Here is a 12,504-nt window from a genome sequence, read left to right on the forward strand (position 1 = left end):
CATCTTTTTATTGTACTTTGCCATGAAGATGCTTGTTTTATTCCATAGATTAAAAAATCAAATGTCATAATGAAAAACAAAACTCCCATACTTCCCTATTAGAAAATGCTCTTTTTGGCATTCAAAGGCCTTCACAACTTAGCCCCCTCCTCTCTTTCCAGGCTTCTTATACCTCACTTCCCCACACATACTCTACAATCCAGTGACACTAGCCTCCTGGCTGTACCAAGGACAAGACACCCCATCACTCAGCTCTGGGCATTTTCTTTGGCTGTTCCCCCTTCCTGGAAGGCTCTCACTCCTCCACATAACCAACTGACCTCCCTGGATTCCTTTGAGCCCCAACTAAAATCCCACCTGCTACAGGAAGCCTTCTCCAACCCCTCTTAATGATAGTGCCTTACCTCTGTTAATCATCTCCTCTTTATTCTGGATATAGCTTGTCTGTATATATTTGTTTGCTTCTTGTCTCCTCCATTACATTATTAGTTCCTTGAGGGCAGGGACTGCATTTTACTTCTTTTTGTATCCCCAGCGCTTACTACACTATCTGGCACAAAGGAAGTACTTGAATGTTTAATGCTTAATTATTGAGAGAAGAACCAGAGAAATTCCTGACTTACCCTACAAGCCATATGGTTTCCTCTGCTACTGTTGCTATAGCAACCACCTATGACACCAAACTCTAGCAGCTGCTGCAACCCCCACCACTGACCCAACATTCTTGGTCCCATCCCCCTCCATCAGCCCATCCCCAGCCTGGGATACAATCCCCTACACTAAATTATATACCCCTCCCTCCCTCACCCCACCTCTGGCACAGCCCCTAAGTCTCTCACTCAGTTCCTAACCTTCTGGCCTCCCAGGATCTGTACCCGTCCAAGCTGAGCAGCACTGCTGCAGCCTGGTCCTTGGAGGGAGGAAAGGGAGAAGGGCTACTGAGAGCTCCCCTTCCACACCCAGCTTTCTGCAGCTGTCCAGATAAAGGGGCTTCTGTCAGGAACCCTTGGAACAGGAAGGATCCAAGCCTCCACTAGTTGTTTTGCACATCATTCATGCCATGCCATTCAATGCAATGCTTTGTGTGTGTTTGTTTGTTTGTTCATATATATATAAATATATATAGATAAATATGCAAAGATATTTTTATAGATACACATTTTTATTTATACATATTCATAGATACATGTGTGTATGTTTGTATGTATATAAATATATACCTGTATATATACATTTTCATATGCATACATGCATATGCATACACATTCACACATACACGTTTATATACACTTTCCCCCCTTTTTAGGAACAATATGGGCCCCATATTGAACTTATAGGAACATAATATTCTATATCTAAAGGCCCTCATTTTACAGATTAGGAAACTGAGGCTCAGGGAAATTAAGTGACATAAGCCAGCTTTAAGCAGTGATACATCTTGTCACTAGCATCATTCCATGGCTGCTTCTCACTGTTAAGTAGCCCGAGGCTTGGAGGAGTTTCTTGCAGACTGACTTGTTATCTGTCATCATATATTCAAGCCATTCTGGTACCCATCCTTGGGAGTGAGGTCCTGCTTTACTCCAGCTGGCTGTACTACTTTAACATCAAGCATTACTGTTCCTGCCACAGATGATAGGAGTGTGTGCTCATCCTTTGGCACTATAGCTAGAAGCAAGATTCAGGCACCATTGCCTCCATATCTGAAACATAAACATGTATTTGTCCAGAACAGTGATTTCACCAAAGTAGAGAACTCCTGGTGTGGAAACTCCCTCTACCAATGCTGATCAGCAACCTAAGAATCTTGTGCATTATCCTAGGACATTGTTGGTTTCAGTCATGTCAGACTCTTCATGGCCCTATTTGGGGTTTTCTCGGCAAAGATACTGGAATAGCTCGCTATTCCTTTCTTCAGCTCATTTTATAGATGAGGAAACTGAGTTTTACAGGTAAGCAAACAGGGTGAAGTGAGTTGCCGAGGATCACGCAGCTCATAAGTATCTGCGGCTAGATTGGAACTCAGCTCTTCCAGACACCAGGCCTGGCGTTCTATCCACTGTGCCATCTAGCTGCCCCTATCCTAGGACACTGAGAGATTAATTGATTTGCTCAGAATCACCCAGGCAATGGGTCAAACCCAGGTTTCCTGACTCCAGGTTCAGCTCTGTAAATCTGTCACACCCCCAAGGTGTGTTGTAGAAGAGAGATTAAACAATGGAGCAATCCTCAAACATACCAGCCAATGTTTACCAGAGATGAGACAGCTGAGCTCACTCACTCATCCAAGAATCAAAATTTGTTCTTTTTTTCCCTAAAAGCTTATGTCCTGTACAGGTGGGGATACTTGAGGTAGTTGTCTTGTTGCAAAAATATCCAAAGAAACTGTGAGACAACTTGTTTTTGTGGGTGTCTTATTAGTCATATCTGACTCTTCATGACTGCATTTTTATGGAATTTTCTTGGTGAAAATACCAAAGTGGCTTGCCATTTCCTTCTCCAAGGTCCCCATTTTACAGTTGAAGAAACTAAGGAAAACCTAGGTAAAGTGATTTGCTCAAGGCCACACAGCTAGTAAGTGTCTGAGACTAGACTCCAGGCCCAGCACCTCATCTGGTACACCAGGGCTTCTTAAACTTTTTCCACTTGTGACCTCTTTTAGCCCAAGAAATTTTTATGTGATCCCATTATATAAAATAGGTATAAGTAACCTTTTACTGTTGCCAAATTTTTTATGACCCACACATTCAGTTATGTGACCCCATATAAGGGCATGACCCACAGTTTAAGAGCATGGCACTACACTACCTAGATGCCCAAGAGCCAGTCTGCTATGTCCTGTTCTATATAATTCTTTTACCTAGGTCCCTAAAGGAACATCTAGAGCAACTTGACTTGGGTAAGCTATTTTGTCTTCTCTCTCTTTCAGAGTTCTAAAAAATGCCAACTTTAGGACTCTCCCTAAAGATTGCATGTAAATAAATAAATAAATAAAAGTGATTTTGATCAACCAGATCCTAAGCGCAGTGAAGTTTGCTCTTTTTTCCCCTCCAGCATTCTAGGATTAAGACTTTACAAATGCCAAATTCTACAGATAATATAGGGAAACCTATTAGAAGCTCAGAAGCCAAGTGTCACCTTCCAAAGGAGAAACATTATCTTCCCAGCACATTATGTGGCTCCTGGTAGGGTTAAATCATTGGAGTTCATTCAGGTCTCTCAGAGGATAATAAAACCGGTCCTCTCATAGGCCCTAGAATTTTGATAAGCAATACTGTCTTGTCAGGGGATAAAGGTGAAAATTAAACAAGCGTATCTGTCATGGTTTGAGAAGTCTAGGAACAGAAAATCAAACAGGTCTTTACAAATGAGCCCTCAGGCTATTTCGCAAAAACCTATTTAACTAGTTAGCCATATGTTAACATAGCTAAGATGCTGTAAAATTACAATGAAAAATATTAGAAAAGAATACCACCAGCATCATGAAATGAAATTAATTGAATAAAACAGGAAAATAATGAAATGGAGGTACAGCAGAATATATAGTAGTAACTGGACTTAGAGGGCCTTAGTTCAAACTTTGATGCTACCTTTGTCATTCAATAATCCAAAACTATTCCCTGTCACCACCTTCCATCTTTTTTACATTAATATTGTCTTAGTAATTCTATATGGCTACATATTATCATGACCTTTAAATGATCAAAGTTACAGGTGACCCACGAATTAATGAAAAGATAAAGATTAAGCTTAAGTAAGAAACATATTTCCAGTAATAAATTGAACTTAACCCACATGGGTTAATCTAGTTTCCCCCTGAAAAGTGATAAAGCTGTCAGTGGGATTGGATTAGCCATTGGGTTCCTGGTGTCATTTTGACAGGGCTTTCTAATCACCTAAAGGCACCAGAAGGCCCATCCATGTGGAGTCAGGGCCCTTTGGTCTTGGCAGATGTTTCAAGACTCTGGGAGATACCACATCCTGCCTTACTTACCAATTTCCACATGGGGACAAAGAAGGTGTAGTATAAGCTAAGTGCTATAATATCTTTCTTGCACATCTTTTTTATTCTACAGTGACTCAAGTTTTTAACTTGCGGTATGTGGACTTTTTTTTGTCCAAATAGGTATTATTATTTCCTCTTCCTCTGTAAACATGAGGTTATGACTCCTCAGCCATTTTAGCTTAATCCTGATGTTATTGGTCCTCTTTGAGAATGAAGGACAAAGAACAACAGTGTAGTATCACATAGCCACACATATATGTGCTGCCTCAGTTTCCTTCATTCCCTATTTCTCTGGTTGAGCTCTGTGGCAGTACAGAGTATTAGCACACTGCTATCACAGCCCAAGCAAGCTTCTACCATTGGGATTTCATAAGTACTAAACAGGGATTTAGGGGAGTAGAATTGAATTCTGTTTCACATCCATGCAGCCCTATTGCCAGAACATAGTAGACATTGAGACATGGGGTGATGAGGGAGTGTTCTAGGGGTTAGGGATTCCTGGCCTTTTTTGTTGTTAGTTCATTAGGTTTTACTTCCTCGGGGTCCTACACCTTGGAAATGCTCAAATTGCTTTAACTCTTGTTCATGACAGCTTGGAAAAGTTGTGAAGATCAGAGAACATGTCTAATTGTGTCTCATTGGTCACATGACCAGAAGTGGTACATGAACTTAAAAAATATTTTGATATTTGTATTTCTATAGAATTGGTTACCTCTGTAATCTAATGCATTAAAATATTACTCTGATGATATTCTTTTTGTGTGTGTGAGGCAGTTGGGGTTAAGTGACTTGCCCAAGGTCATACAGCTAGTAAGTGTTAAGTGTATGAGGCCGGATTTGAACTCAGGTCCTTTTGAATCCAGGGCCAGTGCTCTATCCACTGCACCACCTAGCTTCCCCTCTGATGATATTCTTAATGGTGATATCAAGATGATTTCACCATATTGTGGCTATGACTTACCTACCAACTATGTCACCACAGTTAATGATTACTGTTTCATAGTTGTCCAGACTATTTCCCAAGAATGATGGTCATTGACCACATTCCAATTTAACCTAACAGTTGCTTCCTGTTTCATGAATGATTCCATGTATTTGTGTCAATCTAATTGTAGAAGGAAGCTCGGGAGTTTGCTCATAGGATTGCCTTTCCTTTTATGGTGCCCATTTGCCTCATCAGTAGCCATAAATATACCATAAAGAACCCGTTTTCAGTTACCATCTATGTTCATACTTAAATGAAGCAATCTAGGCTGGCCAGGCAGACTCACCACCAAAGACAGTTGGTGCTTGGTTTCCCAGACCCTATGTGGTCTGCTTTATTGCTTACATATTTTGCATGAGTTGGAAATTACCAAATGTATTCATTCTGATGAGATGACATGAAGACCATCTTCCCTGCCACTGCACCCATCCTAAGATCCTCTGGACCTTACCTTCTGCTGTGTCTCTATGTGCATTAGACCCCAGGGTACTGCCATTTGGTCTACTGATGCAACCTAAGGATCTATGGCTCTAAGCATCATCCCTGCTGATTGAGCTGAGTATTTCTAGGTCTTTTAACTTGTTTTATAGCAGAACTTCCTTCCCTAAATTTGCATGTGAGCTTCTTGAGAACAGAGACCAAATCATTTTTTTGTGTGAGTTTGTATTCCCAATACTTAGCACAGGAATTGGCATATAGTAAGTATTTAATAAATGCTTTTTTATTCATTTTCATTCATTCAAATGAAAATGTAGTAGAATAAACTATAATCTTCATAAGCCTCAGGGATTCTTTGTAGTAGGGGGAAAATTCCATTTGCTCTCCTGTCTCTTTAATGAACAGGAAGTTTCTATGCATTTTAGAGGTTAATTGCCTTCTATCAATGCCAACAGGAAGGTCACATGTAGACTAATTACTTGTATAAGCTTACCTATGTCATAAAATGTATTGGGATTGATTGCCTTGTTATTGAGTAGTTTCATGGGTGACGGGTATCTAAAGTTCATGGGTCAACATGACACATCAACGTATTTACATAAATCCTATCAGAATCAACATCATATTTATTAAGTATCATAGATTCAGAATGCTGTATATTATCTACCTAAAAGGTATGAAAACAAGGATATTGCAATAATTATGCCAGTATTAGAATCATAGAATCTCAGGAAGCTCAGATGTCAAGCTGACAGGCATTTATTATGTGCCTACTGTGTGCTAAGTATTGTACTACATGCTAGGAATATAAATCCATAACTGAACAGCAATCCCATCTCTGGCATTCCTGCCAAGTCATCATTTAGTTTCTCCTGAAAATTTCCATTGAGGGACAACTCCCTGCCTTCAGAGTGATCCCACTCCATTTTGGACAACTCTGTTAGAAAGTTTTTTTTATTTTCTGTGCATCAGTTCACACTCTGCCTTTTTGAAACTGTTGCTTATAGAGAGATCATAAGTCAAATGTTTGCTGCTGTGAGTATTTTTTTACATCCTCCCCCTCAAATATATCAGGATAAGAAGCAAGAGAAAGTAGCCCAGAGGATCAGATCCACCCTCATATTTTTTCCAACCTCTTCTTTTGAGGTCCCTGGCTCTATAATCTATTGAAAACACTTGCTATGCAAAGTAGGAGTGGGTTCTAAAAAAAAGGATGGGTGGGAAATATGTGAAGTGGGAGGTTACTTCCTGTTAAACCTCATACCACAAATATGCAGTTAAAAAGATCTGTGGTTAAAATAAAATGAGATTGAATTATGTGAGAGAGGAGCTGAAAGCAATGAATGCAGGAAACTTTGGTAGTATATGAGCCTGACTGACTGGCATTTGTGTCTGTCTACAACCTTGGCCAAGAAGCTTCAAAACCAGATCCCTCTCTCTCTTTCTTGAGGTTTTGTCTCTATTCCCTTAGTAGAGCTAGAGGTCAAGATAGGGCCAAAATACCTCTTTTGACCTAAGCTTTCCAAACAGATTGGTCATTTTCAAAAGAAATGGAGGTGGAGAATGCATTGCTCAAATCCTTTATGCCCTATGCCTTGGAGTACTGTTATCCTCTTTCCATACCTCCTCATTATATGCATATATATATATACACACACATATATATCTACACACATGTATATGTGCGTGCACATATACACATACATTCTAATATAATAAATATGTTTATGCATATATATACATATGCACATATATGTGCATATATACATATGTGCATATGTATGCATATATATACATATTTGTATATATACAGTACCACATGTAGCTTATGCTACCACCACAGGCCTATATGCATGTATATACATAGTAAAAAGAACATAAACATGTTTCCTTCATCTGTGGGTAAAATCCCACCCATTCTCAGATCCCATTTGCAGCCCTAGGTTGGAAGTAAAGAAGGAGTTCAGAAGTTCATTAATTCAACAATAAGCTTGTTGCTGGTGAGCTGTGCCTATTAACTAGTCACTTTGCTGAGTTCTTAATCTTTATTATCCATAGGCTTGCTTTTGTGATGAAATAATGGGATTTAGCAGATACTCAAAGACCCACCTGGAGATTAATCTAGACTGATTGAATCAAGTGAGAGTGATTGACTGCTGATTAAGCCTACTTCAAGTTAATTGGATTGTAATCACACCTGGCTAGACCTTAAGAAGGTATTGTTCTCAGAAACTAGACTGTGAACTCAACTTGAGAACACCTTCAAAACCAATGGATTTGGAGGACAGCAACCAATCAGCTTGAAGCAGCTTGTAAGGATCGCCTCTGTTCCAGACCCATAAAAAGCTTCCACAATCAGTTTGCTGGAGAGAGTTCCTGATTAAAGCAGGCTCATGGAGGAGGACTTGAGGAAAAACCCAACCAGGCTGGAACTCTAGGCTAGGTAGGACTTCTTTTTTCTTAACTTTCTGAACTCCTTGTGAATACCTCTATGCTTTAAGAAATGTTTAATGCCCAAAGACTGGTGCTGAAGCTTCTAATTTAAGGTGACCACAATATAGATTTTAAACATCACACTTTGAATGATAATGATGGCAACGACGATGAAGATGACAACAATGAGGAAGATGATGATGTCTATGAGGATGACAACAATGATGACCAACGAGGACATTACAATAATTACCTTGGTATCAGAATCACAGAATCTTGGTGTCAGGAGGGACTTTAGATGTTAAGTCAAATCAAACTCTGAGTATAGTACTTTAATGTTTGCAAAGAACATTTGATCCTTACAATAACCCTGTGAGGTAAGTAATTCTAATATCTCTTATTTTATAGATGAGGAAAGTGAAGCTGAGAGAGAACAAGTGACTTACCTAGCATCACACAGATAGTGTCTAAGGAGGCATTCAAACTCACATGTTTGACTATCTATTCCATTTGGATTTCTGGTCTCTTTTGATTTTGGTTTACCCTCCTGGTAGCTCCTAAGTTATGTTGCTAGCTTGGGGCACATAGATTCTACTGGTCCTAGAAATGTCTTGTGCCTACACATCACTTGTTGTTCACAGACTGCTGTTTACAATTGTAGGGTCAGTGGTAGAGCTGACATCACCATGGATGGTGGCTCATTCTGCCTCTAATGGCCAACTATTAACAAAAATGCACAAAATCAGCAGCAGAAAGTCAACCTCCATACTGACTCCAAGTCTACATTGGCTCCAAGCCCCTCAATATCCTGATGAACAAGCCATCCAAAGCTCAGCAGAAGGAACTGGTGAAATTTCAAGTTAAGAAGACTTAGCTAAGCCATCACAGCTGTTCTTAGAGCTACACCATGGAAAAGGAATGACATATATTCTGCTTGCCCCACGCCCCTCCAGTAGAAAGAAGGGAGTAGAAGGCAGTTGCAGATTGGAAGATTTCGACTTAATAGAAACTTGTAACAATTGGAGCTGTTTCAAAGGGGAATGGTTTTCCCTTAGGAAGTCTTCAAGCAGATACTAGACATCCATTTTGGAGAGATATTGGAGAGGCAATTCCAGCAGAGGAATTGGTTAGATCGGATGACCTCTGAGATCCTTTTGCAACTCAGATTCTGTTTGTCTCTTTTAGATTCTAACAACGATACCTTTATAATAAACCCCGCAGGACATTATTTTGTTGTGAAACAGAATTTCAGGAAAATGAATAGTCATTGTTCGAGATGACATTCTCTTCCAGATCAACAAAAAGAGCTAACATTTCGTGCTGTTATGAAAAAGCAAATGAATATACATTCTGCAAAATCTGGAAGAAAGAGAACACTGTTCCGCCCACATCTCACCCACGTTTTAGTCCTCTTTCCTTTCTTGGATGTCAGCATACACTTGGTTTGCACCTCTTATGTGCTTGGCTTGTTCTGTTTGTATTTTAGTTATGTGTGTGTGTGTGACCTGCTTCCCCTAGAAGTGTTGCATCACACATTTGCTGAAAAGCTGAATTCAATCAGAGACCTTCTAGTTCTCTGGCTTACTTTCCTGAATTTTTTTTTTTTTTTAGTGAGGCAATTGGGGTTAAGTGACTTGCCCAGGGTCACACAGCTAGTAAGTGTTAAGTGTCTGAGGCCAGATTTGAACTCAGGTACTCCTGACTCCAGGGCCAGTGCTCTATCCACTGCGCCACCTAGCTGCCCCTCTTTCCTGAATATTTGATGGTTCCCATTGTGCAGGAAGCTGGTAGATTCAAGGTGGGCATGGAGGAGGGAAGATAAAATTTAAAGAACAATTTATTACTAAATGGTTGGACAAAAGAAATAGAAAAGCTGTCTTGGCTCAACAAACAATGCAAATAGGGCAAAAATTCATTGAATCATTGATCCATAGAATTGGAAGGTATCTCAGAGGCCATCTAATCCAGCCTACAGACCTGAAATCTTTCTCCTGGTGTGAGAAAATTATTAATAATACGGGTTTGGGACTCCCAAGGGCCCCCTGCTGAGAGAGCCGGACCTGACCTTTCTTAAGGTCAACCCAGAGTCAAGTTACCTCACTCAAAACCACACTTACCTGAAAGCTTTGTTCCTGCCAGAGGATCCGTTTTCTGACTCTGACCTCAGCACAACTGCGCCGAACCACCCTCAAATCCAGTGAACCAATAGATTTGAATGATGCTAGCCAATTAACTTTGAACAATATGCATGGGTGGGCTCTGCTCCTGCCCACAGCAAGCTTGCACAGAGCTCTTTGGCCTGGGGAACTTGGTGAGAGAAGACACAGCCCTTTAGGGTTCCCCATTTTTCTCTCTTCTGTTTCCTAGCTAGGCTTTCCTATCTTTCAGAGCCATGTGTGCTCTCTTTACTAATATTTAATATACTTCAGTTTTGTTTTTGTTTTGGGGTTTTTTTTCCTGAGGCAATTGGGTTTAAATGACTTGCCCAGGATCACACAGCTAGTAAGTTGTCAAGTGTCTGAGGCTGGATTTGAACTCAGGTCCTCCTGACTCCAGGGCTGGTGCTCTATCCACTGCCCCCCTAGCTGCCCCTATTATTTAATATACTTTAATAAATGCTTAATGTCCCAAAACTGGTACAGTAGCCTCTAATTTCTAAGTAACAAATATATGATAAACCCCAGCTAATTTTCCCTACACTTAGGACAGAAATAGGGTGACCACATATAGTTTTACCTGCCACAGTGGGTATATGGGATCAGTAATCCCAGTACTGAGATATTCTTCAGCAATTTAGAACCCAAGTCACATGGGCAGCTTTGTGTCTATCGGGCCTGGTATGTAAATAGATGCAACTTGTGAAGTCACAGTTTCCTTTGTGAATACCTAAAGTAAATGTGTATACCTAAAGTAAAATGAAGAAGTAACTTATGGTAGATATGGTTTTGAAACACTTTATATAATATAAAGTGCTCTTGTTTTGATTTGCATAACTAAGCTGGAAGGCTAGGAAATGCAAATATTATTCCCTTTTTTTCAGGTGAGGAAATAGACTCATACTTTAAATAGAACAAAATCACAGTAGAGGAGGTACTTAAGCTAAGGTCAACTGGGTCCAGGTACAGTTAACATTCTTTCCATTGAACCAGACTGAACTGTAAGTAATTCACAAAATAAGTCATGTGATCAGCAGTTGGTCTATTGCATGGATTTCTTGACCTGGCAAACAATGGAGGGAAGGCACTAGAATTAAGGGGCAACAGGAAAGGCTTCCTGTGGAAGGAAAGAGTTTAGCAGAGGCTTAAAGGAAGTCAAGGACGCTATGGGGGTGGAGGTGAAGAGGGAGTGCACTCCTGTAACAGGGGACAACCCGTGAAAATGGCAATATATCCTGAGTCAGGAGATGTAGTTTAAGGAAGAGCAAGGAAGCCAGTGTCACTAGATCAAAGAGTACTTGGATGGGAAGGGCTGTAAGGGATAATAAGACTAGAAAGGTTGGGGGTAAGGGGCAGATTATGAAGGACTTTTGAACACCATATGGAACCTTTTCTATTTGATCCTGGAGGTGATAGACAGTCACTGGAGTGTATTGAGGAGGAAATTGTTGTGGTCAGACTTGTACTTCTGGAAGATCAATTTGACAGCTGACCCCACCCTCACCCCCATCCCCATCCCCACCCCCCACACAAGTTGTGGGGCTCAGCCTGAGGGCTTTTAATAAAGAGAGAAAAGCAGGGTTCTCACTGAGACCGCAACAGTGCCCTTCCCCTGCTGTCACAGCTATCCAGCCCCCCAACCCCACACCCCAGAAAAAGTTTGAGGAACTAGCTCTTTCTATTCTCACAACTACTTTCAGTTCTTATTCGACTGCTCCCCTGCCCTGCCTACCTCCCATCCCTTCCCTCAAGTTGATCATTTTATTACAGAGTAACTATTGCATGGGGATAGAAAAGAATAGAAAACTATTACAGGGAAAAGAAAAAAAGTATTTGTATGGTTTTACTTATGACTAAAATCATACAAGGGACATCTAGGTGGTGCAGTGGATAGAGTTTTGGATTTGGAGTCAGGGAGGCCTGTGTTTGAATCCTGCCTCGTACAGGATTGTATGGCCCTGGGAAAGTCATTTAAACTCTCGCAGCCTCAGTTTCCTCATCTGTAAAATGAGAATTTTTTTAAATCTTTTTTTTTGTGGGGCAATGAGTGTTAAGTGACTTTCCTAGGGTCACACAGTCAGTAAGTGTCAAGTGTCTGAGGCTGGATTTGAACTCAGGTCCTCCTGAATCCAGGGCTGTTGCTTTCCCACTTTCCCACCTAGCTGCCCCCTAAAATGAGAATTATAATAATAGCACCTACCTCACAGGGTTGATGCAAGGATCAAATGGGATAACATTTTTCAAACCTTAAGGTATCGCGTAAATTAAATGTTATCATTATTTTCATTATTGTTATTTTATTATTATAAAGCAGCCATAATAGAATAGAGCACCTTGGGTTATGACCCAGGGTGCTAATATCAAAGGGGAGAAGGAGAAGGTACAGTTTTTTAGTGGAAGAGTTTTTCCCTTGAGTAATCTATTGATCATACAATCAAAAAGCCATTGCCCTATGGCAGCCTGTGCTCGACTTGACTCTAGACCCT

This window comes from Dromiciops gliroides, chromosome 3 (assembly GCF_019393635.1).
Source record: "Dromiciops gliroides isolate mDroGli1 chromosome 3, mDroGli1.pri, whole genome shotgun sequence".
Lineage (NCBI taxonomy): Eukaryota > Metazoa > Chordata > Mammalia > Microbiotheria > Microbiotheriidae > Dromiciops > Dromiciops gliroides.